The sequence below is a fragment of the Ambystoma mexicanum genome, chromosome 1q (assembly GCF_040938575.1).
Source record: "Ambystoma mexicanum isolate Mex_15411 chromosome 1q, UKY_AmexF1_1, whole genome shotgun sequence".
Lineage (NCBI taxonomy): Eukaryota > Metazoa > Chordata > Amphibia > Caudata > Ambystomatidae > Ambystoma > Ambystoma mexicanum.
The window spans coordinates 230,504,201-230,528,298 of record NC_090922.1 but is presented as its reverse complement, the minus strand read 5'-3'; positions in this window follow the sequence as shown (position 1 = coordinate 230,528,298).

The window sequence follows — 24,098 nt, the reverse complement described above, 5'->3', positions numbered from 1 at the left end:
ATCCTAGACCACTGAAATTCCCAGAAATATTTTTGGCACGAAAAATGCATCCTACACCCCTGAAAGTTCAGAAAATGTTGGCAGCCCAAAAAAGGCATTAAAATGCATTTTAGACCTCCAAAAATGTTGAACACTTTGGAGGCCCAGAAAAGAGGTTTACAGGCATCCTAGACCCCTAAAGTCCAGAGAATGTTGGTGGACCAAATATGGTGTCAGAGAGCTCTGAATGTCCCAAAAACATTTGCAGCTTGAAAGGGTCATTAACCCGCATCCTAGACCACTGAAATTCCCAAAAATATTTTTGGCACGGAAAATGCATCCTACACCCCTGAAAGTTCAGAAAATGTTGGCAGCTCAAAACAAATGCCTTAAAATGCATCTTAGGCCTTCAAAAATGTTGAAAACTTTGGAGACCCAAAAAAGGGGTTTACAGGCATCCTAGACCCCCTAAAGTGCAGAAAATATTGGTGGACCAAAAACTGTGTCAGAGAGCTTTGAATGTCCCAAAAACATTTGCAGCCTGAAAGGGGCATTAACCCGCATCCTAGACCACTGAAATTCCCAGAAATATTTTTGGCACGAAAAATGCATCCTACACCCCTGAAATTTCTGAATATGTTAGCAGCCCAATAAAGGCATTAAAATGCATTTTAGACCTACAAAAATGTTGAAAACTTTGGAGGCCCAAAAAAGGGGTTTACAGGCATCCTAGACCCCCTAAAGTCCAGAGAATGTTGGTGGACCAAATATGGTGTCAGAGAGCTCTGAATGTCCCAAAAACATTTGCAGACTTAAAGGGGAATTAACCCGCATCCTAGACCACTGAAATTCCCAGAAATATTTTTGGCACGAAAAATGCATCCTACACCCCTGAAGGTTCAGAATATGTTAGCAGCCCAATAAAGGCATTAAAATGCATTTTAGACCTACAAAAATGTTGAAAACTTTGGAGGCCCAAAAAAGGGGTTTACAGGCATCCTAGACCCCCTAAAGTCCAGAGAATGTTGGTGGACCAAATATGGTGTCAGAGAGCTCTGAATGTCCCAAAACATTTGCAGCCTGAAAGGGGTATTAACCCGCATCCTAGACTACTGAAATTCCCAAAAATATTTTTGGCACGGATAATGCATCCTACACCCCTGAAAGTTCTGAAACTGTTGGCAGCACAAAAAAGGCCTTAAAATGCATCTTATGCCTTCAAAAATGATGAAAACTTTGGAGGCCCAAAAATGGAGTTGAAAGGCCTCCTAGACCCCTAAAGTCCAGAAAATGTTGGTGGACCAAAAATGGTGTCAGAGAGCTCTGAATGTCCCAAAAACATTTGCAGCCTGAAAGGGGCATTAACCCGCATCCTAGACCACTGAAATTTCCCAAAATATTTTTGGCACGAAAAATGCATCCTACACCCCTGAAAGTTCAGAATATGTTAGCAGCCCAAAGAAGGCTTTAAAATGCATTTTAGGCCTACACAAATGTTGAAAACTTTGTAAGCCCAAAAAAGGGGTTTATAGGCATCCTAGAGCCCCTAAAGTCCAGAAAATGTTGGTGGACCAAAAACTGTGTCAGAGAGCTCTGAATGTCCCAAAAACATTTGCAGCCTGAAAGGGGCATTAACCCGCATCCTAGACCACTGAAATTCCCAAAAATATTTCTGCCACGAAAAATGCATCCTATACCCCTGAAAGCTCAGAATATGTTAGCAGCCCAAAGAAGGCCTTAAAATCCATTTTAGGCCTAAAAAAATGTTGAAAACTTTGGATGCCCAAAAAAGGGGTTTATAGGCATCCTAGACCCCCTAAAGTCCAGAAAATGTTGGTGGACCAAAAACTGTGTCAGAGATCTCTGAATGTCCCAAAAACATTTGCAGACTTAAAGATGCATTAACCCGCATCCTAGACCACTGAAATTCCCAGAAATATTTCTGCCACGAAAAATGCATCCTATACCCCTGAAAGCTCAGAATATGTTAGCAGCCCAAAGAAGGCCTTAAAATGCATTTTAGGCCTAAAAAAATGTTGAAAACTTTGGATGCCCAAAAAAGGGGTTTATAGGCATCCTAGAGCCCCTAAAGTCCAGAAAATGTTGGTGGACCAAAAACTGTGTCAGAGATCTCTGAATGTCCCAAAAACATTTGCAGACTTAAAGATGCATTAACCCGCATCCTAGACCACTGAAATTCCCAGAAATATTTTTGGCACGAAAAATGCATCCTACACCCCTGAAAGTTCAGAAAATGTTGGCAGCCCAAAAAAGGCATTAAAATGCATTTTAGACCTCCAAAAATGTTGAACACTTTGGAGGCCCAGAAAAGAGGTTTACAGGCATCCTAGACCCCCTAAAGTCCAGAGAATGTTGGTGGACCAAATATGGTGTCAGAGAGCTCTGAATGTCCCAAAAACATTTGCAGCCTGAAAGGGGCATTAACCCGCATCCTAGACCACTGAAATTCCCAAAAATATTTTTGGCACGGAAAATGCATCCTACACCCCTGAAAGTTCAGAAAATGTTGGCAGCTCAAAACAAATGCCTTAAAATGCATCTTAGGCCTTCAAAAATGTTGAAAACTTTGGAGACCCAAAAAAGGGGTTTACAGGCATCCTAGACCCCCTAAAGTGCAGAAAATATTGGTGGACCAAAAACTGTGTCAGAGAGCTTTGAATGTCCCAAAAACATTTGCAGCCTGAAAGGGGCATTAACCCGCATCCTAGACCACTGAAATTCCCAGAAATATTTTTGGCACGAAAAATGCATCCTACACCCCTGAAATTTCTGAATATGTTAGCAGCCCAATAAAGGCATTAAAATGCATTTTAGACCTACAAAAATGTTGAAAACTTTGGAGGCCCAAAAAAGGGGTTTACAGGCATCCTAGACCCCCTAAAGTCCAGAAAATGTTGGTGGACCAAAAACTGTGTCAGAGATCTCTGAATGTCCCAAAAACATTTGCAGACTTAAAGATGCATTAACCCGCATCCTAGACCACTGAAATTCCCAGAAATATTTCTGCCACGAAAAATGCATCCTATACCCCTGAAAGCTCAGAATATGTTAGCAGCCCAAAGAAGGCCTTAAAATGCATTTTAGGCCTAAAAAAATGTTGAAAACTTTGGATGCCCAAAAAAGGGGTTTATAGGCATCCTAGAGCCCCTAAAGTCCAGAAAATGTTGGTGGACCAAAAACTGTGTCAGAGATCTCTGAATGTCCCAAAAACATTTGCAGACTTAAAGATGCATTAACCCGCATCCTAGACCACTGAAATTCCCAGAAATATTTTTGGCACGAAAAATGCATCCTACACCCCTGAAAGTTCAGAAAATGTTGGCAGCCCAAAAAAGGCATTAAAATGCATTTTAGACCTCCAAAAATGTTGAACACTTTGGAGGCCCAGAAAAGAGGTTTACAGGCATCCTAGACCCCCTAAAGTCCAGAGAATGTTGGTGGACCAAATATGGTGTCAGAGAGCTCTGAATGTCCCAAAAACATTTGCAGCCTGAAAGGGGCATTAACCCGCATCCTAGACCACTGAAATTCCCAAAAATATTTTTGGCACGGAAAATGCATCCTACACCCCTGAAAGTTCAGAAAATGTTGGCAGCCCAATAAAGGCATTAAAATGCATTTTAGACCTACAAAAATGTTGAAAACTTTGGAGGCCCAAAAAAGGGGTTTACAGGCATCCTAGACCCCCTAAAGTCCAGAGAATGTTGGTGGACCAAATATGGTGTCAGAGAGCTCTGAATGTCCCAAAAACATTTGCAGACTTAAAGGGGAATTAACCCGCATCCTAGACCACTGAAATTCCCAGAAATATTTTTGGCACGAAAAATGCATCCTACACCCCTGAAGGTTCAGAATATGTTAGCAGCCCAATAAAGGCATTAAAATGCATTTTAGACCTACAAAAATGTTGAAAACTTTGGAGGCCCAAAAAAGGGGTTTACAGGCATCCTAGACCCCCTAAAGTCCAGAGAATGTTGGTGGACCAAATATGGTGTCAGAGAGCTCTGAATGTCCCAAAACATTTGCAGCCTGAAAGGGGTATTAACCCGCATCCTAGACCACTGAAATTCCCAAAAATATTTTTGGCACAGATAATGCATCCTACACCCCTGAAAGTTCTGAAACTGTTGGCAGCACAAAAAAGGCCTTAAAATGCATCTTATGCCTTCAAAAATGATGAAAACTTTGGAGGCCCAAAAATGGAGTTTAAAGGCCTCCTAGACCCCTAAAGTCCAGAAAATGTTGGTGGACCAAAAATGGTGTCAGAGAGCTCTGAATGTCCCAAAAACATTTGCAGCCTGAAAGGGGCATTAACCCGCATCCTAGACCACTGAAATTCCCAAAAATATTTCTGCCACGAAAAATGCATCCTATACCCCTGAAAGCTCAGAATATGTTAGCAGCCCAAAGAAGGCCTTAAAATGCATTTTAGGCCTAAAAAAATGTTGAAAACTTTGGATGCCCAAAAAAGGGGTTTATAGGCATCCTAGAGCCCCTAAAGTCCAGAAAATGTTGGTGGACCAAAAACTGTGTCAGAGATCTCTGAATGTCCCAAAAACATTTGCAGACTTAAAGATGCATTAACCCGCATCCTAGACCACTGAAATTCCCAGAAATATTTTTGGCACGAAAAATGCATCCTACACCCCTGAAAGTTCAGAAAATGTTGGCAGCCCAAAAAGGGCATTAAAATGCATTTTAGACCTCCAAAAATGTTGAACACTTTGGAGGCCCAGAAAAGAGGTTTACAGGCATCCTAGACCCCCTAAAGTCCAGAGAATGTTGGTGGACCAAATATGGTGTCAGAGAGCTCTGAATGTCCCAAAAACATTTGCAGCCTGAAAGGGGCATTAACCCGCATCCTAGACCACTGAAATTTCCCAAAATATTTTTGGCACGAAAAATGCATCCTACACCCCTGAAAGTTCAGAATATGTTAGCAGCCCAAAGAAGGCCTTAAAATGCATTTTAGGCCTACAAAAATGTTGAAAACTTTGTAAGCCCAAAAAAGGGGTTTATAGGCATCCTAGAGCCCCTAAAGTCCAGAAAATGTTGGTGGACCAAAAACTGTGTCAGAGAGCTCTGAATGTCCCAAAAACATTTGCAGACTTAAAGATGCATTAACCCGAATCCTAGACCCCTGAAATTCCCAGAAATATTTTTGGCACGAAAAATGCATCCTACACCCCTGAAAGTTCAGAAAATGTTGGCAGCTCAAAAAAATGCCTTAAAATGCATCTTAGGCCTTCAAAAATGTTGAAAACTTTGGAGGCCCAAAAACAGGCTTTACAGGCACCCTAGACCCCCTAAAGTCCAGAAAATGTTGGTGGACCAAAAACGGTGGCAGAGAGCTCTGAATGTCCCAAAAACATTTGCAGCCTGAAAGGGGCATTAACCCGCATCCTAGACCACTGAAATTCCCAAAAATATTTCTGCCACGAAAAATGCATCCTATACCCCTGAAAGCTCAGAATATGTTAGCAGCCCAAAGAAGGCCTTAAAATGCATTCTAGGCCTAAAAAATGTTGAAAACTTTGGACGCCCAAAAAAGGGGTTTATAGGCACCCTAGAGCCCCTAAAGTCCAGAAAATGTTGGTGGACCAAAAACTGTGTCAGAGATCTCTGAATGTCCCAAAAACATTTGCAGACTTAAAGATGCATTAACCCGCATCCTAGACCACTGAAATTCCCAGAAATATTTTTGGCACGAAAAATGCATCCTACACCCCTGAAAGTTCAGAAAATGTTGGCAGCCCAAAAAAGGCATTAAAATGCATTTTAGACCTCCAAAAATGTTGAACACTTTGGAGGCTCAGAAAAGAGGTTTACAGGCATCCTAGACCCCCTAAAGTCCAGAGAATGTTGGTGGACCAAATATGGTGTCAGAGAGCTCTGAATGTCCCAAAAACATTTGCAGCCTGAAAGGGGCATTAACCCGCATCCTAGACCACTGAAATTCCCAAAAATATTTTTGGCACGGAAAATGCATCCTACACCCCTGAAAGTTCAGAAAATGTTGGCAGCTCAAAACAAATGCCTTAAAATGCATCTTAGGCCTTCAAAAATGTTGAAAAAATGTTGGAGACCCAAAAAAGGGGTTTACAGGCATCCTAGACCCCCTAAAGTCCAGAAAATATTGGTGGACCAAAAACTGTGTCAGAGAGCTTTGAATGTCCCAAAAACATTTGCAGCCTGAAAGGGGCATTAACCCGCATCCTAGACCACTGAAATTCCCAGAAATATTTTTGGCACGAAAAATGCATCCTACACCCCTGAAATTTCCGAATATGTTAGCAGCCCAAAAAAGGCATTAAAATGCATTTTAGACCTGCAAAAAATGTTGAAAACTTTGGAGGCCCAAAAAAAGAGTTTACAGGCATCCTAGATCCCCTAAAGTCCAGAAAATGTTGGTGGACCAAAAACTGTGTCAGAGAGCTCTGAATGTCCCAAACACATTTGCAGACTTAAAGGGGAATCAACCCGCATCCAAGACCACAGAAATTCCCAGAAATATTTTTGGCACGAAAAATGCATCCTACACCCCTGAAGGTTCAGAATATGTTAGCAGCCCAATAAAGGCATTAAAATGCATTTTAGACCTACAAAAATGTTGAAAACTTTGGAGGCCCAAAAAAGGGGTTTACAGGCATCCTAGACCCCCTAAAGTCCAGAGAATGTTGGTGGACCAAATATGGTGTCAGAGAGCTCTGAATGTCCCAAAAACATTTGCAGCCTGAAAGGGGCATTAACCCGCATCCTAGACCACTGAAATTCCCAAAAATATTTTTGCCACGGAAAATGCATCCTAGACCCCTGAAAGTTCAGAAAATTTTGGCAGCTCAAAACAATTGCCTTAAAATGCATCTTAGGCCTACAAAAATGTTGAAAACTTTGGAGACCCAAAAAAGGGGTTTACAGGCATCCTAGACCCTCTAAAGTCCAGAAAATATTGGTGGACCAAAAACTGTGCCAGAGAGTTTTGAATGTCCCAAAAACATTTTCAGCCTGAAAGGGGCATTAACCCGCATCCTAGACCACTGAAATTCCCAAAAATATTTTTGGCACGAAAAATGCATCCTACACCCCTGAAAGTTCAGAATATGTTAGCAGCCCAAAAAAGGCCTTAAAATGCATTATAGGCCTGCAAAAATGTAAAAAAAAAATCTTTGGAGGCCCAAAAAAGGGGTTTATAGGCATCCTAGACCCCCTAAAGTCCAGAAAATATTGGTGGACTAAAACCTGTGTCAGAGAGCTTTGAATGCCCCAAAACATTTGCAGCCTGAAAGGGGCATTAACCCGCATCCTAGACCACTGAAATTTCCCAAAATATTTTTGGCACGGAAAATGCATCCTACACCCCTGAAAGTTCAGAAAATGTTGGCAGTTCAAAAAAATGCCTTAAAATGCATGTTAGGCCTTCAAAAGTGTTGAAAACTTTGGAGGCCCAAAAACAGGCTTTACAGGCACCCTAGACCCCTTAAAGTCCAGAAAATGTTGGTGGACCAAAAACGGTGGCAGAGAGCTCTGAATGTCCCAAAAACATTTGCAGCCTGAAAGGGGCATTAACCTGCATCCTAGACCACTGAAATTCCCAAAAATATTTCTGCCACGAAAAATGCATCCTATACCCCTGAAAGCTCAGAATATGTTAGCAGCCCAAAGAAGGCCTTAAAATGCATTTTAGGCCTAAAAAAATGTTGAAAACTTTGGATGCCCAAAAAAGGGGTTTATAGGCATCCTAGAGCCCCTAAAGTCCAGAAAATGTTGGTGGACCAAAAACTGTGTCAGAGATCTCTGAATGTCCCAAAACATTTGCAGACTTAAAGATGCATTAACCCGCATCCTAGACCACTGAAATTCCCAGAAATATTTTTGGCACGAAAAATGCATCCTACACCCCTGAAAGTTCAGAAAATGTTGGCAGTTCAAAAAAATGCCTTAAAATGCATGTTAGGCCTTCAAAAGTGTTGAAAACTTTGGAGGCCCAAAAACAGGCTTTACAGGCACCCTAGACCCCTTAAAGTCCAGAAAATGTTGGTGGACCAAAAACGGTGGCAGAGAGCTCTGAATGTCCCAAAAACATTTGCAGCCTGAAAGGGGCATTAACCTGCATCCTAGACCACTGAAATTGCCAAAAATATTTCTGCCACGAAAAATGCATCCTATACCCCTGAAAGCTCAGAATATGTTAGCAGCCCAAAGAAGGCCTTAAAATGCATTTTAGGCCTAAAAAAATGTTGAAAACTTTGGATGCCCAAAAAAGGGGTTTATAGGCATCCTAGAGCCCCTAAAGTCCAGAAAATGTTGGTGGACCAAAAACTGTGTCAGAGATCTCTGAATGTCCCAAAAACATTTGCAGACTTAAAGATGCATTAACCCGCATCCTAGACCACTGAAATTCCCAGAAATATTTTTGGCACGAAAAATGCATCCTACACCCCTGAAAGTTCAGAAAATGTTGGCAGCCCAAAAAAGGCATTAAAATGCATTTTAGACCTCCAAAAATGTTGAACACTTTGGAGGCCCAGAAAAGAGGTTTACAGGCATCCTAGACCCCTAAAGTCCAGAGAATGTTGGTGGACCAAATATGGTGTCAGAGAGCTCTGAATGTCCCAAAAACATTTGCAGCTTGAAAGGGTCATTAACCCGCATCCTAGACCACTGAAATTCCCAAAAATATTTTTGGCACGGAAAATGCATCCTACACCCCTGAAAGTTCAGAAAATGTTGGCAGCTCAAAACAAATGCCTTAAAATGCATCTTAGGCCTTCAAAAATGTTGAAAACTTTGGAGACCCAAAAAAGGGGTTTACAGGCATCCTAGACCCCCTAAAGTGCAGAAAATATTGGTGGACCAAAAACTGTGTCAGAGAGCTTTGAATGTCCCAAAAACATTTGCAGCCTGAAAGGGGCATTAACCCGCATCCTAGACCACTGAAATTCCCAGAAATATTTTTGGCACGAAAAATGCATCCTACACCCCTGAAATTTCTGAATATGTTAGCAGCCCAATAAAGGCATTAAAATGCATTTTAGACCTACAAAAATGTTGAAAACTTTGGAGGCCCAAAAAAGGGGTTTACAGGCATCCTAGACCCCCTAAAGTCCAGAGAATGTTGGTGGACCAAATATGGTGTCAGAGAGCTCTGAATGTCCCAAAAACATTTGCAGACTTAAAGGGGAATTAACCCGCATCCTAGACCACTGAAATTCCCAGAAATATTTTTGGCACGAAAAATGCATCCTACACCCCTGAAGGTTCAGAATATGTTAGCAGCCCAATAAAGGCATTAAAATGCATTTTAGACCTACAAAAATGTTGAAAACTTTGGAGGCCCAAAAAAGGGGTTTACAGGCATCCTAGACCCCCTAAAGTCCAGAGAATGTTGGTGGACCAAATATGGTGTCAGAGAGCTCTGAATGTCCCAAAACATTTGCAGCCTGAAAGGGGTATTAACCCGCATCCTAGACTACTGAAATTCCCAAAAATATTTTTGGCACGGATAATGCATCCTACACCCCTGAAAGTTCTGAAACTGTTGGCAGCACAAAAAAGGCCTTAAAATGCATCTTATGCCTTCAAAAATGATGAAAACTTTGGAGGCCCAAAAATGGAGTTGAAAGGCCTCCTAGACCCCTAAAGTCCAGAAAATGTTGGTGGACCAAAAATGGTGTCAGAGAGCTCTGAATGTCCCAAAAACATTTGCAGCCTGAAAGGGGCATTAACCCGCATCCTAGACCACTGAAATTTCCCAAAATATTTTTGGCACGAAAAATGCATCCTACACCCCTGAAAGTTCAGAATATGTTAGCAGCCCAAAGAAGGCTTTAAAATGCATTTTAGGCCTACACAAATGTTGAAAACTTTGTAAGCCCAAAAAAGGGGTTTATAGGCATCCTAGAGCCCCTAAAGTCCAGAAAATGTTGGTGGACCAAAAACTGTGTCAGAGAGCTCTGAATGTCCCAAAAACATTTGCAGCCTGAAAGGGGCATTAACCCGCATCCTAGACCACTGAAATTCCCAAAAATATTTCTGCCACGAAAAATGCATCCTATACCCCTGAAAGCTCAGAATATGTTAGCAGCCCAAAGAAGGCCTTAAAATCCATTTTAGGCCTAAAAAAATGTTGAAAACTTTGGATGCCCAAAAAAGGGGTTTATAGGCATCCTAGACCCCCTAAAGTCCAGAAAATGTTGGTGGACCAAAAACTGTGTCAGAGATCTCTGAATGTCCCAAAAACATTTGCAGACTTAAAGATGCATTAACCCGCATCCTAGACCACTGAAATTCCCAGAAATATTTCTGCCACGAAAAATGCATCCTATACCCCTGAAAGCTCAGAATATGTTAGCAGCCCAAAGAAGGCCTTAAAATGCATTTTAGGCCTAAAAAAATGTTGAAAACTTTGGATGCCCAAAAAAGGGGTTTATAGGCATCCTAGAGCCCCTAAAGTCCAGAAAATGTTGGTGGACCAAAAACTGTGTCAGAGATCTCTGAATGTCCCAAAAACATTTGCAGACTTAAAGATGCATTAACCCGCATCCTAGACCACTGAAATTCCCAGAAATATTTTTGGCACGAAAAATGCATCCTACACCCCTGAAAGTTCAGAAAATGTTGGCAGCCCAAAAAAGGCATTAAAATGCATTTTAGACCTCCAAAAATGTTGAACACTTTGGAGGCCCAGAAAAGAGGTTTACAGGCATCCTAGACCCCCTAAAGTCCAGAGAATGTTGGTGGACCAAATATGGTGTCAGAGAGCTCTGAATGTCCCAAAAACATTTGCAGCCTGAAAGGGGCATTAACCCGCATCCTAGACCACTGAAATTCCCAAAAATATTTTTGGCACGGAAAATGCATCCTACACCCCTGAAAGTTCAGAAAATGTTGGCAGCTCAAAACAAATGCCTTAAAATGCATCTTAGGCCTTCAAAAATGTTGAAAACTTTGGAGACCCAAAAAAGGGGTTTACAGGCATCCTAGACCCCCTAAAGTGCAGAAAATATTGGTGGACCAAAAACTGTGTCAGAGAGCTTTGAATGTCCCAAAAACATTTGCAGCCTGAAAGGGGCATTAACCCGCATCCTAGACCACTGAAATTCCCAGAAATATTTTTGGCACGAAAAATGCATCCTACACCCCTGAAATTTCTGAATATGTTAGCAGCCCAATAAAGGCATTAAAATGCATTTTAGACCTACAAAAATGTTGAAAACTTTGGAGGCCCAAAAAAGGGGTTTACAGGCATCCTAGACCCCCTAAAGTCCAGAAAATGTTGGTGGACCAAAAACTGTGTCAGAGATCTCTGAATGTCCCAAAAACATTTGCAGACTTAAAGATGCATTAACCCGCATCCTAGACCACTGAAATTCCCAGAAATATTTCTGCCACGAAAAATGCATCCTATACCCCTGAAAGCTCAGAATATGTTAGCAGCCCAAAGAAGGCCTTAAAATGCATTTTAGGCCTAAAAAAATGTTGAAAACTTTGGATGCCCAAAAAAGGGGTTTATAGGCATCCTAGAGCCCCTAAAGTCCAGAAAATGTTGGTGGACCAAAAACTGTGTCAGAGATCTCTGAATGTCCCAAAAACATTTGCAGACTTAAAGATGCATTAACCCGCATCCTAGACCACTGAAATTCCCAGAAATATTTTTGGCACGAAAAATGCATCCTACACCCCTGAAAGTTCAGAAAATGTTGGCAGCCCAAAAAAGGCATTAAAATGCATTTTAGACCTCCAAAAATGTTGAACACTTTGGAGGCCCAGAAAAGAGGTTTACAGGCATCCTAGACCCCCTAAAGTCCAGAGAATGTTGGTGGACCAAATATGGTGTCAGAGAGCTCTGAATGTCCCAAAAACATTTGCAGCCTGAAAGGGGCATTAACCCGCATCCTAGACCACTGAAATTCCCAAAAATATTTTTGGCACGGAAAATGCATCCTACACCCCTGAAAGTTCAGAAAATGTTGGCAGCCCAATAAAGGCATTAAAATGCATTTTAGACCTACAAAAATGTTGAAAACTTTGGAGGCCCAAAAAAGGGGTTTACAGGCATCCTAGACCCCCTAAAGTCCAGAGAATGTTGGTGGACCAAATATGGTGTCAGAGAGCTCTGAATGTCCCAAAAACATTTGCAGACTTAAAGGGGAATTAACCCGCATCCTAGACCACTGAAATTCCCAGAAATATTTTTGGCACGAAAAATGCATCCTACACCCCTGAAGGTTCAGAATATGTTAGCAGCCCAATAAAGGCATTAAAATGCATTTTAGACCTACAAAAATGTTGAAAACTTTGGAGGCCCAAAAAAGGGGTTTACAGGCATCCTAGACCCCCTAAAGTCCAGAGAATGTTGGTGGACCAAATATGGTGTCAGAGAGCTCTGAATGTCCCAAAACATTTGCAGCCTGAAAGGGGTATTAACCCGCATCCTAGACCACTGAAATTCCCAAAAATATTTTTGGCACAGATAATGCATCCTACACCCCTGAAAGTTCTGAAACTGTTGGCAGCACAAAAAAGGCCTTAAAATGCATCTTATGCCTTCAAAAATGATGAAAACTTTGGAGGCCCAAAAATGGAGTTTAAAGGCCTCCTAGACCCCTAAAGTCCAGAAAATGTTGGTGGACCAAAAATGGTGTCAGAGAGCTCTGAATGTCCCAAAAACATTTGCAGCCTGAAAGGGGCATTAACCCGCATCCTAGACCACTGAAATTCCCAAAAATATTTCTGCCACGAAAAATGCATCCTATACCCCTGAAAGCTCAGAATATGTTAGCAGCCCAAAGAAGGCCTTAAAATGCATTTTAGGCCTAAAAAAATGTTGAAAACTTTGGATGCCCAAAAAAGGGGTTTATAGGCATCCTAGAGCCCCTAAAGTCCAGAAAATGTTGGTGGACCAAAAACTGTGTCAGAGATCTCTGAATGTCCCAAAAACATTTGCAGACTTAAAGATGCATTAACCCGCATCCTAGACCACTGAAATTCCCAGAAATATTTTTGGCACGAAAAATGCATCCTACACCCCTGAAAGTTCAGAAAATGTTGGCAGCCCAAAAAGGGCATTAAAATGCATTTTAGACCTCCAAAAATGTTGAACACTTTGGAGGCCCAGAAAAGAGGTTTACAGGCATCCTAGACCCCCTAAAGTCCAGAGAATGTTGGTGGACCAAATATGGTGTCAGAGAGCTCTGAATGTCCCAAAAACATTTGCAGCCTGAAAGGGGCATTAACCCGCATCCTAGACCACTGAAATTCCCAGAAATATTTTTGGCACGAAAAATGCATCCTACACCCCTGAAATTTCTGAATATGTTAGCAGCCCAATAAAGGCATTAAAATGCATTTTAGACCTACAAAAATGTTGAAAACTTTGGAGGCCCAAAAAAGGGGTTTACAGGCATCCTAGACCCCCTAAAGTCCAGAGAATGTTGGTGGACCAAATATGGTGTCAGAGAGCTCTGAATGTCCCAAAAACATTTGCAGACTTAAAGGGGAATTAACCCGCATCCTAGACCACTGAAATTCCCAGAAATATTTTTGGCACGAAAAATGCATCCTACACCCCTGAAGGTTCAGAATATGTTAGCAGCCCAATAAAGGCATTAAAATGCATTTTAGACCTACAAAAATGTTGAAAACTTTGGAGGCCCAAAAAAGGGGTTTACAGGCATCCTAGACCCCCTAAAGTCCAGAGAATGTTGGTGGACCAAATATGGTGTCAGAGAGCTCTGAATGTCCCAAAACATTTGCAGCCTGAAAGGGGTATTAACCCGCATCCTAGACCACTGAAATTCCCAAAAATATTTTTGGCACGGATAATGCATCCTACACCCCTGAAAGTTCTGAAACTGTTGGCAGCACAAAAAAGGCCTTAAAATGCATCTTATGCCTTCAAAAATGATGAAAACTTTGCAGGCCCAAAAATGGAGTTTAAAGGCCTCCTAGACCCCTAAAGTCCAGAAAATGTTGGTGGACCAAAAATGGTGTCAGAGAGCTCTGAATGTCCCAAAAACATTTGCAGCCTGAAAGGGGCATTAACCCGCATCCTAGACCACTGAAATTCCCAAAAATATTTCTGCCACGAAAAATGCATCCTATACCCCTGAAAGCTCAGAATATGTTAGCAGCCCAAAGAAGGCCTTAAAATGCATTTTAGGCCTACAAAAATGTTGAAAACTTTGGATGCCCAAAAAAGGGGTTCATAGGCATCCTAGAGCCCCTAAAGTCCAGAAAATGTTGGTGGACCAAAAACTGTGTCAGAGATCTCTGAATGTCCCAAAAACATTTGCAGACTTAAAGATGCATTAACCCGCATCCTAGACCACTGAAATTCCCAGAAATATTTTTGGCACGAAAAATGCATCCTACACCCCTGAAAGTTCAGAAAATGTTGGCAGCCCAAAAAAGGCATTAAAATGCATTTTAGACCTCCAAAAATGTTGAACACTTTGGAGGCCCAGAAAAGAGGTTTACAGGCATCCTAGACCCCCTAAAGTCCAGAGAATGTTGGTGGACCAAATATGGTGTCAGAGAGCTCTGAATGTCCCAAAAACATTTGCAGCCTGAAAGGGGCATTAACCCGCATCCTAGACCACTGAAATTCCCAAAAATATTTTTGGCACGGAAAATGCATCCTACACCCCTGAAAGTTCAGAAAATGTTGGCAGCTCAAAACAAATGCCTTAAAATGCATCTTAGGCCTTCAAAAATGTTGAAAACTTTGGAGACCCAAAAAAGGGGTTTACAGGCATCCTAGACCCCCTAAAGTCCAGAAAATATTGGTGGACCAAAAACTGTGTCAGAGAGCTTTGAATGTCCCAAAAACATTTGCAGCCTGAAAGGGGCATTAACCCGCATCCTAGACCACTGAAATTCCCAGAAATATTTTTGGCACGAAAAATGCATCCTACACCCCTGAACTTTCCGAATATGTTAGCAGCCCAAAAAAGGCATTAAAATGCATTTTAGACCTGCAAAAAATGTTGAAAACTTTGGAGGCCCAAAAAAAGAGTTTACAGGCATCCTAGATCCCCTAAAGTCCAGAAAATGTTGGTGGACCAAAAACTGTGTCAGAGAGCTCTGAATGTCCCAAACACATTTGCAGACTTAAAGGGGAATTAACCCGCATCCAAGACCACAGAAATTCCCAGAAATATTTTTGGCACGAAAAATGCATCCTACACCCCTGAAGGTTCAGAATATGTTAGCAGCCCAATAAAGGCATTAAAATGCATTTTAGACCTACAAAAATGTTGAAAACTTTGGAGGCCCAAAAAAGGGGTTTACAGGCATCCTAGACCCCCTAAAGTCCAGAGAATGTTGGTGGACCAAATATGGTGTCAGAGAGCTCTGAATGTCCCAAAAACATTTGCAGCCTGAAAGGGGCATTAACCCGCATCCTAGACCACTGAAATTCCCAAAAATATTTTTGCCACGGAAAATGCATCCTACACCCCTGAAAGTTCAGAAAATTTTGGCAGCTCAAAACAATTGCCTTAAAATGCATCTTAGGCCTTCAAAAATGTTGAAAACTTTGGAGACCCAAAAAAGGGGTTTACAGGCATCCTAGACCCTCTAAAGTCCAGAAAATATTGGTGGACCAAAAACTGTGCCAGAGAGTTTTGAATGTCCCAAAAACATTTTCAGCCTGAAAGGGGCATTAACCCGCATCCTAGACCACTGAAATTCCCAAAAATATTTTTGGCACGAAAAATGCATCCTACACCCCTGAAAGTTCAGAATATGTTAGCAGCCCAAAAAAGGCCTTAAAATGCATTATAGGCCTGCAAAAATGTAAAAAAAAAATCTTTGGAGGCCCAAAAAAGGGGTTTATAGGCATCCTAGACCCCCTAAAGTCCAGAAAATATTGGTGGACTAAAACCTGTGTCAGAGAGCTTTGAATGCCCCAAAACATTTGCAGCCTGAAAGGGGCATTAACCCGCATCCTAGACCACTGAAATTTCCCAAAATATTTTTGGCACGTAAAATGCATCCTACACCCCTGAAAGTTCAGAAAATGTTGGCAGTTCAAAAAAATGCCTTAAAATGCATGTTAGGCCTTCAAAAATGTTGAAAACTTTGGAGGCCCAAAAACAGGCTTTACAGGCACCCTAGACCCCTTAAAGTCCAGAAAATGTTGGTGGACCAAAAACGGTGGCAGAGAGCTCTGAATGTCCCAAAAACATTTGCAGCCTGAAAGGGGCATTAACCCGCATCCTAGACCACTGAAATTCCCAAAAATATTTCTGCCACGAAAAATGCATCCTATACCCCTGAAAGCTCAGAATATGTTAGCAGCCCAAAGAAGGCCTTCAAATGCATTTTAGGCCTAAAAAAATGTTGAAAACTTTGGATGCCCAAAAAAGGGGTTTATAGGCATCCTAGAGCCCCTAAAGTCCAGAAAATGTTGGTGGACCAAAAACTGTGTCAGAGATCTCTGAATGTCCCAAAAACATTTGCAGCCTGAAAGGGGCATTAACCCGCATCCTAGACCACTGAAATTCCCAAAAATATTTTTGGCACGGAAAATGCATCCTACACCCCTGAAAGTTCAGAAAATGTTGGCAGCTCAAAACAAATGCCTTAAAATGCATCTTAGGCCTTCAAAAATGTTGAAAACTTTGGAGACCCAAAAAAGGGGTTTACAGGCATCCTAGACCCCCTAAAGTGCAGAAAATATTGGTGGACCAAAAACTGTGTCAGAGAGCTTTGAATGTCCCAAAAACATTTGCAGCCTGAAAGGGGCATTAACCCGCATCCTAGACCAATGAAATTCCCAGAAATATTTTTGGCACGAAAAATGCATCCTACACCCCTGAAATTTCTGAATATGTTAGCAGCCCAATAAAGGCATTAAAATGCATTTTAGACCTACAAAAATGTTGAAAACTTTGGAGGCCCAAAAAAGGGGTTTACAGGCATCCTAGACCCCCTAAAGTCCAGAGAATGTTGGTGGACCAAATATGGTGTCAGAGAGCTCTGAATGTCCCAAAAACATTTGCAGACTTAAAGGGGAATTAACCCGCATCCTAGACCACTGAAATTCCCAGAAATATTTTTGGGGCACGAAAAATGCATCCTACACCCTGAAGGTTCAGAATATGTTAGCAGCCCAATAAAGGCATTAAAATGCATTTTAGACCTACAAAAATGTTGAAAACTTTGGAGGCCCAAAAAAGGGGTTTACAGGCATCCTAGACCCCCTAAAGTCCAGAGAATGTTGGTGGACCAAATATGGTGTCAGAGAGCTCTGAATGTCCCAAAACATTTGCAGCCTGAAAGGGGTATTAACCCGCATCCTAGACCACTGAAATTCCCAAAAATATTTTTGGCACGGATAATGCATCCTACACCCCTGAAAGTTCTGAAACTGTTGGCAGCACAAAAAAGGCCTTAAAATGCATCTTATGCCTTCAAAAATGATGAAAACTTTGGAGGCCCAAAAATGGAGTTTAAAGGCCTCCTAGACCCCTAAAGTCCAGAAAATGTTGATGGACCAAAAATGGTGTCAGAGAGCTCTGAATGTCCCAAAAACATTTGCAGCCTGAAAGGGGCATTAACCCGCATCCTAGACCACTGAAATTTCCCAAAATATTTTTGGCACGAAAAATGCATCCTACACCCCTGAAAGTTCAGAATATGTTAGCAGCCCAAAGAAGGCCTTAAAATGCATTTTAGGCCTACACAAATGTTGAAAACTTTGTAAGCCCAAAAAAGGGGTTTATAGGCATCCTAGAGCCCCTAAAGTCCAGAAAATGTTGGTGGACCAAAAACTGTGTCAGAGAGCTCTGAATGTCCCAAAAACATTTGCAGCCTGAAAGGGGCATTAACCCGCATCCTAGACCACTGAAATTCCCAAAAATATTTCTGCCACGAAAAATGCATCCTATACCCCTGAAAGCTCAGAATATGTTAGCAGCCCAAAGAAGGCCTTAAAATCCATTTTAGGCCTAAAAAAATGTTGAAAACTTTGGATGCCCAAAAATGGGGTTTATAGGCATCCTAGACCCCCTAAAGTCCAGAAAATGTTGGTGGACCAAAAACTGTGTCAGAGATCTCTGAATGTCCCAAAAACATTTGCAGACTTAAAGATGCATTAACCCGCATCCTAGACCACTGAAATTCCCAGAAATATTTCTGCCACGAAAAATGCATCCTATACCCCTGAAAGCTCAGAATATGTTAGCAGCCCAAAGAAGGCCTTAAAATGCATTTTAGGCCTAAAAAAATGTTGAACACTTTGGAGGCCCAGAAAAGAGGTTTACAGGCATCCTAGACCCCCTAAAGTCCAGAGAATGTTGGTGGACCAAATATGGTGTCAGAGAGCTCTGAATGTCCCAAAAACATTTGCAGCCTGAAAGGGGCATTAACCCGCATCCTAGACCACTGAAATTCCCAAAAATATTTTTGGCACGGAAAATGCATCCTACACCCCTGAAAGTTCAGAAAATGTTGGCAGCTCAAAACAAATGCCTTAAAATGCATCTTAGGCCTTCAAAAATGTTGAAAACTTTGGAGACCCAAAAAAGGGGTTTACAGGCATCCTAGACCCCCTAAAGTGCAGAAAATATTGGTGGACCAAAAACTGTGTCAGAGAGCTTTGAATGTCCCAAAAACATTTGCAGCCTGAAAGGGGCATTAACCCGCATCCTAGACCACTGAAATTCCCAGAAATATTTTTGGCACGAAAAATGCATCCTACACCCCTGAAATTTCTGAATATGTTAGCAGCCCAATAAAGGCATTAAAATGCATTTTAGACCTACAAAAATGTTGAAAACTTTGGAGGCCCAAAAAAGGGGTTTACAGGCATCCTAGACCCCCTAAAGTCCAGAGAATGTTGGTGGACCAAATATGGTGTCAGAGAGCTCTGAATGTCCCAAAACATTTGCAGCCTGAAAGGGGTATTAACCCGCATCCTAGACCACTGAAATTCCCAAAAATATTTTTGGCACGGATAATGCATCCTACACCCCTGAAAGTTCTGAAACTGTTGGCAGCACAAAAAAGGCCTTAAAATGCATCTTATGCCTTCAAAAATGATGAAAACTTTGGAGGCCCAAAAATGGAGTTTAAAGGCCTCCTAGACCCCTAAAGTCCAGAAAATGTTGCTGGACCAAAAATGGTGTCAGAGAGCTCTGAATGTCCCAAAAACATTTGCAGCCTGAAAGGGGCATTAACCCGCATCCTAGACCACTGAAATTCCCAAAAATATTTCTGCCACGAAAAATGCATCCTATACCCCTGAAAGCTCAGAATATGTTAGCAGCCCAAAGAAGGCCTTAAAATGCATTTTAGGCCTAAAAAAATGTTGAAAACTTTGGATGCCTAAAAAAGGGGTTTATAGGCATCCTAGACCCCCTAAAGTCCAGAGAATGTTGGTGGACCAAATATGGTGTCAGAGAGCTCTGAATGTCCCAAAAACATTTGCAGCCTGAAAGGGGCATTAACCCGCATCCTAGACCACTGAAATTCCCAAAAATATTTTTGGCACGGAAAATGCATCCTACACCCCTGAAAGTTCAGAAAATGTTGGCAGCTCAAAACAAATGCCTTAAAATGCATCTTAGGCCTTCAAAAATGTTGAAAACTTTGGAGACCCAAAAAAGGGGTTTACAGGCATCCTAGACCCCCTAAAGTGCAGAAAATATTGGTGGACCAAAAACTGTGTCAGAGAGCTTTGAATGTCCCAAAAACATTTGCAGCCTGAAAGGGGCATTAACCCGCATCCTAGACCACTGAAATTCCCAGAAATATTTTTGGCACGAAAAATGCATCCTACACCCCTGAAATTTCTGAATATGTTAGCAGCCCAATAAAGGCATTAAAATGCATTTTAGACCTACAAAAATGTTGAAAACTTTGGAGGCCCAAAAAAGGGGTTTACAGGCATCCTAGACCCCCTAAAGTCCAGAGAATGTTGGTGGACCAAATATGGTGTCAGAGAGCTCTGAATGTCCCAAAAACATTTGCAGACTTAAAGGGGAATTAACCCGCATCCTAGACCACTGAAATTCCCAGAAATATTTTTGGCACGAAAAATGCATCCTACACCCCTGAAGGTTCAGAATATGTTAGCAGCCCAATAAAGGCATTAAAATGCATTTTAGACCTACAAAAATGTTGAAAACTTTGGAGGCCCAAAAAAGGGGTTTACAGGCATCCTAGACCCCCTAAAGTCCAGAGAATGTTGGTGGACCAAATATGGTGTCAGAGAGCTCTGAATGTCCCAAAACATTTGCAGCCTGAAAGGGGTATTAACCTGCATCCTAGACCACTGAAATTCCCAAAAATATTTTTGGCACGGATAATGCATCCTACACCCCTGAAAGTTCTGAAACTGTTGGCAGCACAAAAAAGGCCTTAAAATGCATCTTATGCCTTCAAAAATGATGAAAACTTTGGAGGCCCAAAAATGGAGTTTAAAGGCCTCCTAGACCCCTAAAGTCCAGAAAATGTTGGTGGACCAAAAATGGTGTCAGAGAGCTCTGAATGTCCCAAAAACATTTGCAGCCTGAAAGGGGCATTAACCCGCATCCTAGACCACTGAAATTTCCCAAAATATTTTTGGCACGAAAAATGCATCCTACACCCCTGAATGTTCAGAATATGTTAGCAGCCCAAAGAAGGCCTTAAAATGCATTTTAGGCCTACAAAAATGTTGAAAACTTTGTAAGCCCAAAAAAGGGGTTTATAGGCATCCTAGAGCCCCTAAAGTCCAGAAAATGTTGGTGGACCAAAAACTGTGTCAGAGAGCTCTGAATGTCCCAAAAACATTTGCAGACTTAAAGATGCATTAACCCGAATCCTAGACCCCTGAAATTCCCAGAAATATTTTTGGCACGAAAAATGCATCCTACACCCCTGAAAGTTCAGAAAATGTTGGCAGCTCAAAAAAATGCCTTAAAATGCATTTTAGGCCTTCAAAAATGTTGAAAACTTTGGAGGCCCAAAAACAGGCTTTACAGGCACCCTAGACCCCCTAAAGTCCAGAAAATGTTGGTGGACCAAAAACGGTGGCAGAGAGCTCTGAATGTCCCAAAAACATTTGCAGCCTGAAAGGGGCATTAACCCGCATCCTAGACCACTGAAATTCCCAAAAATATTTCTGCCACGAAAAATGCATCCTATACCCCTGAAAGCTCAGAATATGTTAGCAGCCCAAAGAAGGCCTTAAAATGCATTTTAGGCCTAAAAAAAATGTTGAAAACTTTGGACGCCCAAAAAAGGGGTTTATAGGCACCCTAGAGCCCCTAAAGTCCAGAAAATGTTGGTGGACCAAAAACTGTGTCAGAGATCTCTGAATGTCCCAAAAACATTTGCAGACTTAAAGATGCATTAACCCGCATCCTAGACCACTGAAATTCCCAGAAATATTTTTGGCACGAAAAATGCATCCTACACCCCTGAAAGTTCAGAAAATGTTGGCAGCCCAAAAAAGGCATTAAAATGCATTTTAGACCTCCAAAAATGTTGAACACTTTGGAGGCCCAGAAAAGAGGTTTACAGGCATCCTAGACCCCCTAAAGTCCAGAGAATGTTGGTGGACCAAATATGGTGTCAGAGAGCTCTGAATGTCCCAAAAACATTTGCAGCCTGAAAGGGGCATTAACCCGCATCCTAGACCACTGAAATTCCCAAAAATATTTTTGGCACGGAAAATGCATCCTACACCCCTGAAAGTTCAGAAAATGTTGGCAGCTCAAAACAAATGCCTTAAAATGCATCTTAGGCCTTCAAAAATGTTGAAAAAATGTTGGAGACCCAAAAAAGGGGTTTACAGGCATCCTAGACCCCCTAAAGTCCAGAAAATATTGGTGGACCAAAAACTGTGTCAGAGAGCTTTGAATGTCCCAAAAACATTTGCAGCCTGAAAGGGGCATTAACCCGCATCCTAGACCACTGAAATTCCCAGAAATATTTTTGGCACGAAAAATGCATCCTACACCCCTGAAATTTCCGAATATGTTAGCAGCCCAAAAAAGGCATTAAAATGCATTTTAGACCTGCAAAAAATGTTGAAAACTTTGGAGGCCCAAAAAAAGAGTTTACAGGCATCCTAGATCCCCTAAAGTCCAGAAAATGTTGGTGGACCAAAAACTGTGTCAGAGAGCTCTGAATGTCCCAAACACATTTGGAGACTTAAAGGGGAATTAACCCGCATCCAAGACCACAGAAATTCCCAGAAATATTTTTGGCACGAAAAATGCATCCTACACCCCTGAAGGTTCAGAATATGTTAGCAGCCCAATAAAGGCATTAAAATGCATTTTAGACCTACAAAAATGTTGAAAACTTTGGAGGCCCAAAAAAGGGGTTTACAGGCATCCTAGACCCCCTAAAGTCCAGAGAATGTTGGTGGACCAAATATGGTGTCAGAGAGCTCTGAATGTCCCAAAAACATTTGCAGCCTGAAAGGGGCATTAACCCGCATCCTAGACCACTGAAATTCCCAAAAATATTTTTGCCACGGAAAATGCATCCTACACCCCTGAAAGTTCAGAAATTTTTGGCAGCTCAAAACAATTGCCTTAAAATGCATCTTAGGCCTTCAAAAATGTTGAAAACTTTGGAGACCCAAAAAAGGGGTTTACAGGCATCCTAGACCCTCTAAAGTCCAGAAAATATTGGTGGACCAAAAACTGTGCCAGAGAGTTTTGAATGTCCCAAAAACATTTTCAGCCTGAAAGGGGCATTAACCCGCATCCTAGACCACTGAAATTCCCAAAAATATTTTTGGCACGAAAAATGCATCCTACACCCCTGAAAGTTCAGAATATGTTAGCAGCCCAAAAAAGGCCTTAAAATGCATTATAGGCCTGCAAAAATGTAAAAAAAAAATCTTTGGAGGCCCAAAAAAGGGATTTATAGGCATCCTAGACCCCCTAAAGTCCAGAAAATATTGGTGGACTAAAACCTGTGTCAGAGAGCTTTGAATGCCCCAAAACATTTGCAGCCTGAAAGGGGCATTAACCCGCATCCTAGACCACTGAAATTTCCCAAAATATTTTTGGCACGGAAAATGCATCCTACACCCCTGAAAGTTCAGAAAATGTTGGCAGTTCAAAAAAATGCCTTAAAATGCATGTTAGGCCTTCAAAAGTGTTGAAAACTTTGGAGGCCCAAAAACAGGCTTTACAGGCACCCTAGACCCCTTAAAGTCCAGAAAATGTTGGTGGACCAAAAACGGTGGCAGAGAGCTCTGAATGTCCCAAAAACATTTGCAGCCTGAAAGGGGCATTAACCTGCATCGTAGACCACTGAAATTCCCAAAAATATTTCTGCCACGAAAAATGCATCCTATACCCCTGAAAGCTCAGAATATGTTAGCAGCCCAAAGAAGGCCTTAAAATGCATTTTAGGCCTAAAAAAATGTTGAAAACTTTGGATGCCCAAAAAAGGGGTTTATAGGCATCCTAGAGCCCCTAAAGTCCAGAAAATGTTGGTGGACCAAAAACTGTGTCAGAGATCTCTGAATGTCCCAAAAACATTTGCAGACTTAAAGATGCATTAACCCGCATCCTAGACCACTGAAATTCCCAAAAATATTTTTGGCACGGAAAATGCATCCTACACCCCTGAAAGTTCAGAAAATGTTGGCAGCTCAAAACAAATGCCTTAAAATGCATCTTAGGCCTTCAAAAATGTTGAAAACTTTGGAGACCCAAAAAAGGGGTTTACAGGCATCCTAGACCCCCTAAAGTGCAGAAAATATTGGTGGACCAAAAACTGTGTCAGAGAGCTTTGAATGTCCCAAAAACATTTGCAGCCTGAAAGGGGCATTAACCCGCATCCTAGACCACTGAAATTCCCAGAAATATTTTTGGCACGAAAAATGCATCCTACACCCCTGAAATTTCTGAATATGTTAGCAGCCCAATAAAGGCATTAAAATGCATTTTAGACCTACAAAAATGTTGAAAACTTTGGAGGCCCAAAAAAGGGGTTTACAGGCATCCTAGACCCCCTAAAGTCCAGAGAATGTTGGTGGACCAAATATGGTGTCAGAGAGCTCTGAATGTCCCAAAAACATTTGCAGACTTAAAGGGGAATTAACCCGCATCCTAGACCACTGAAATTCCCAGAAATATTTT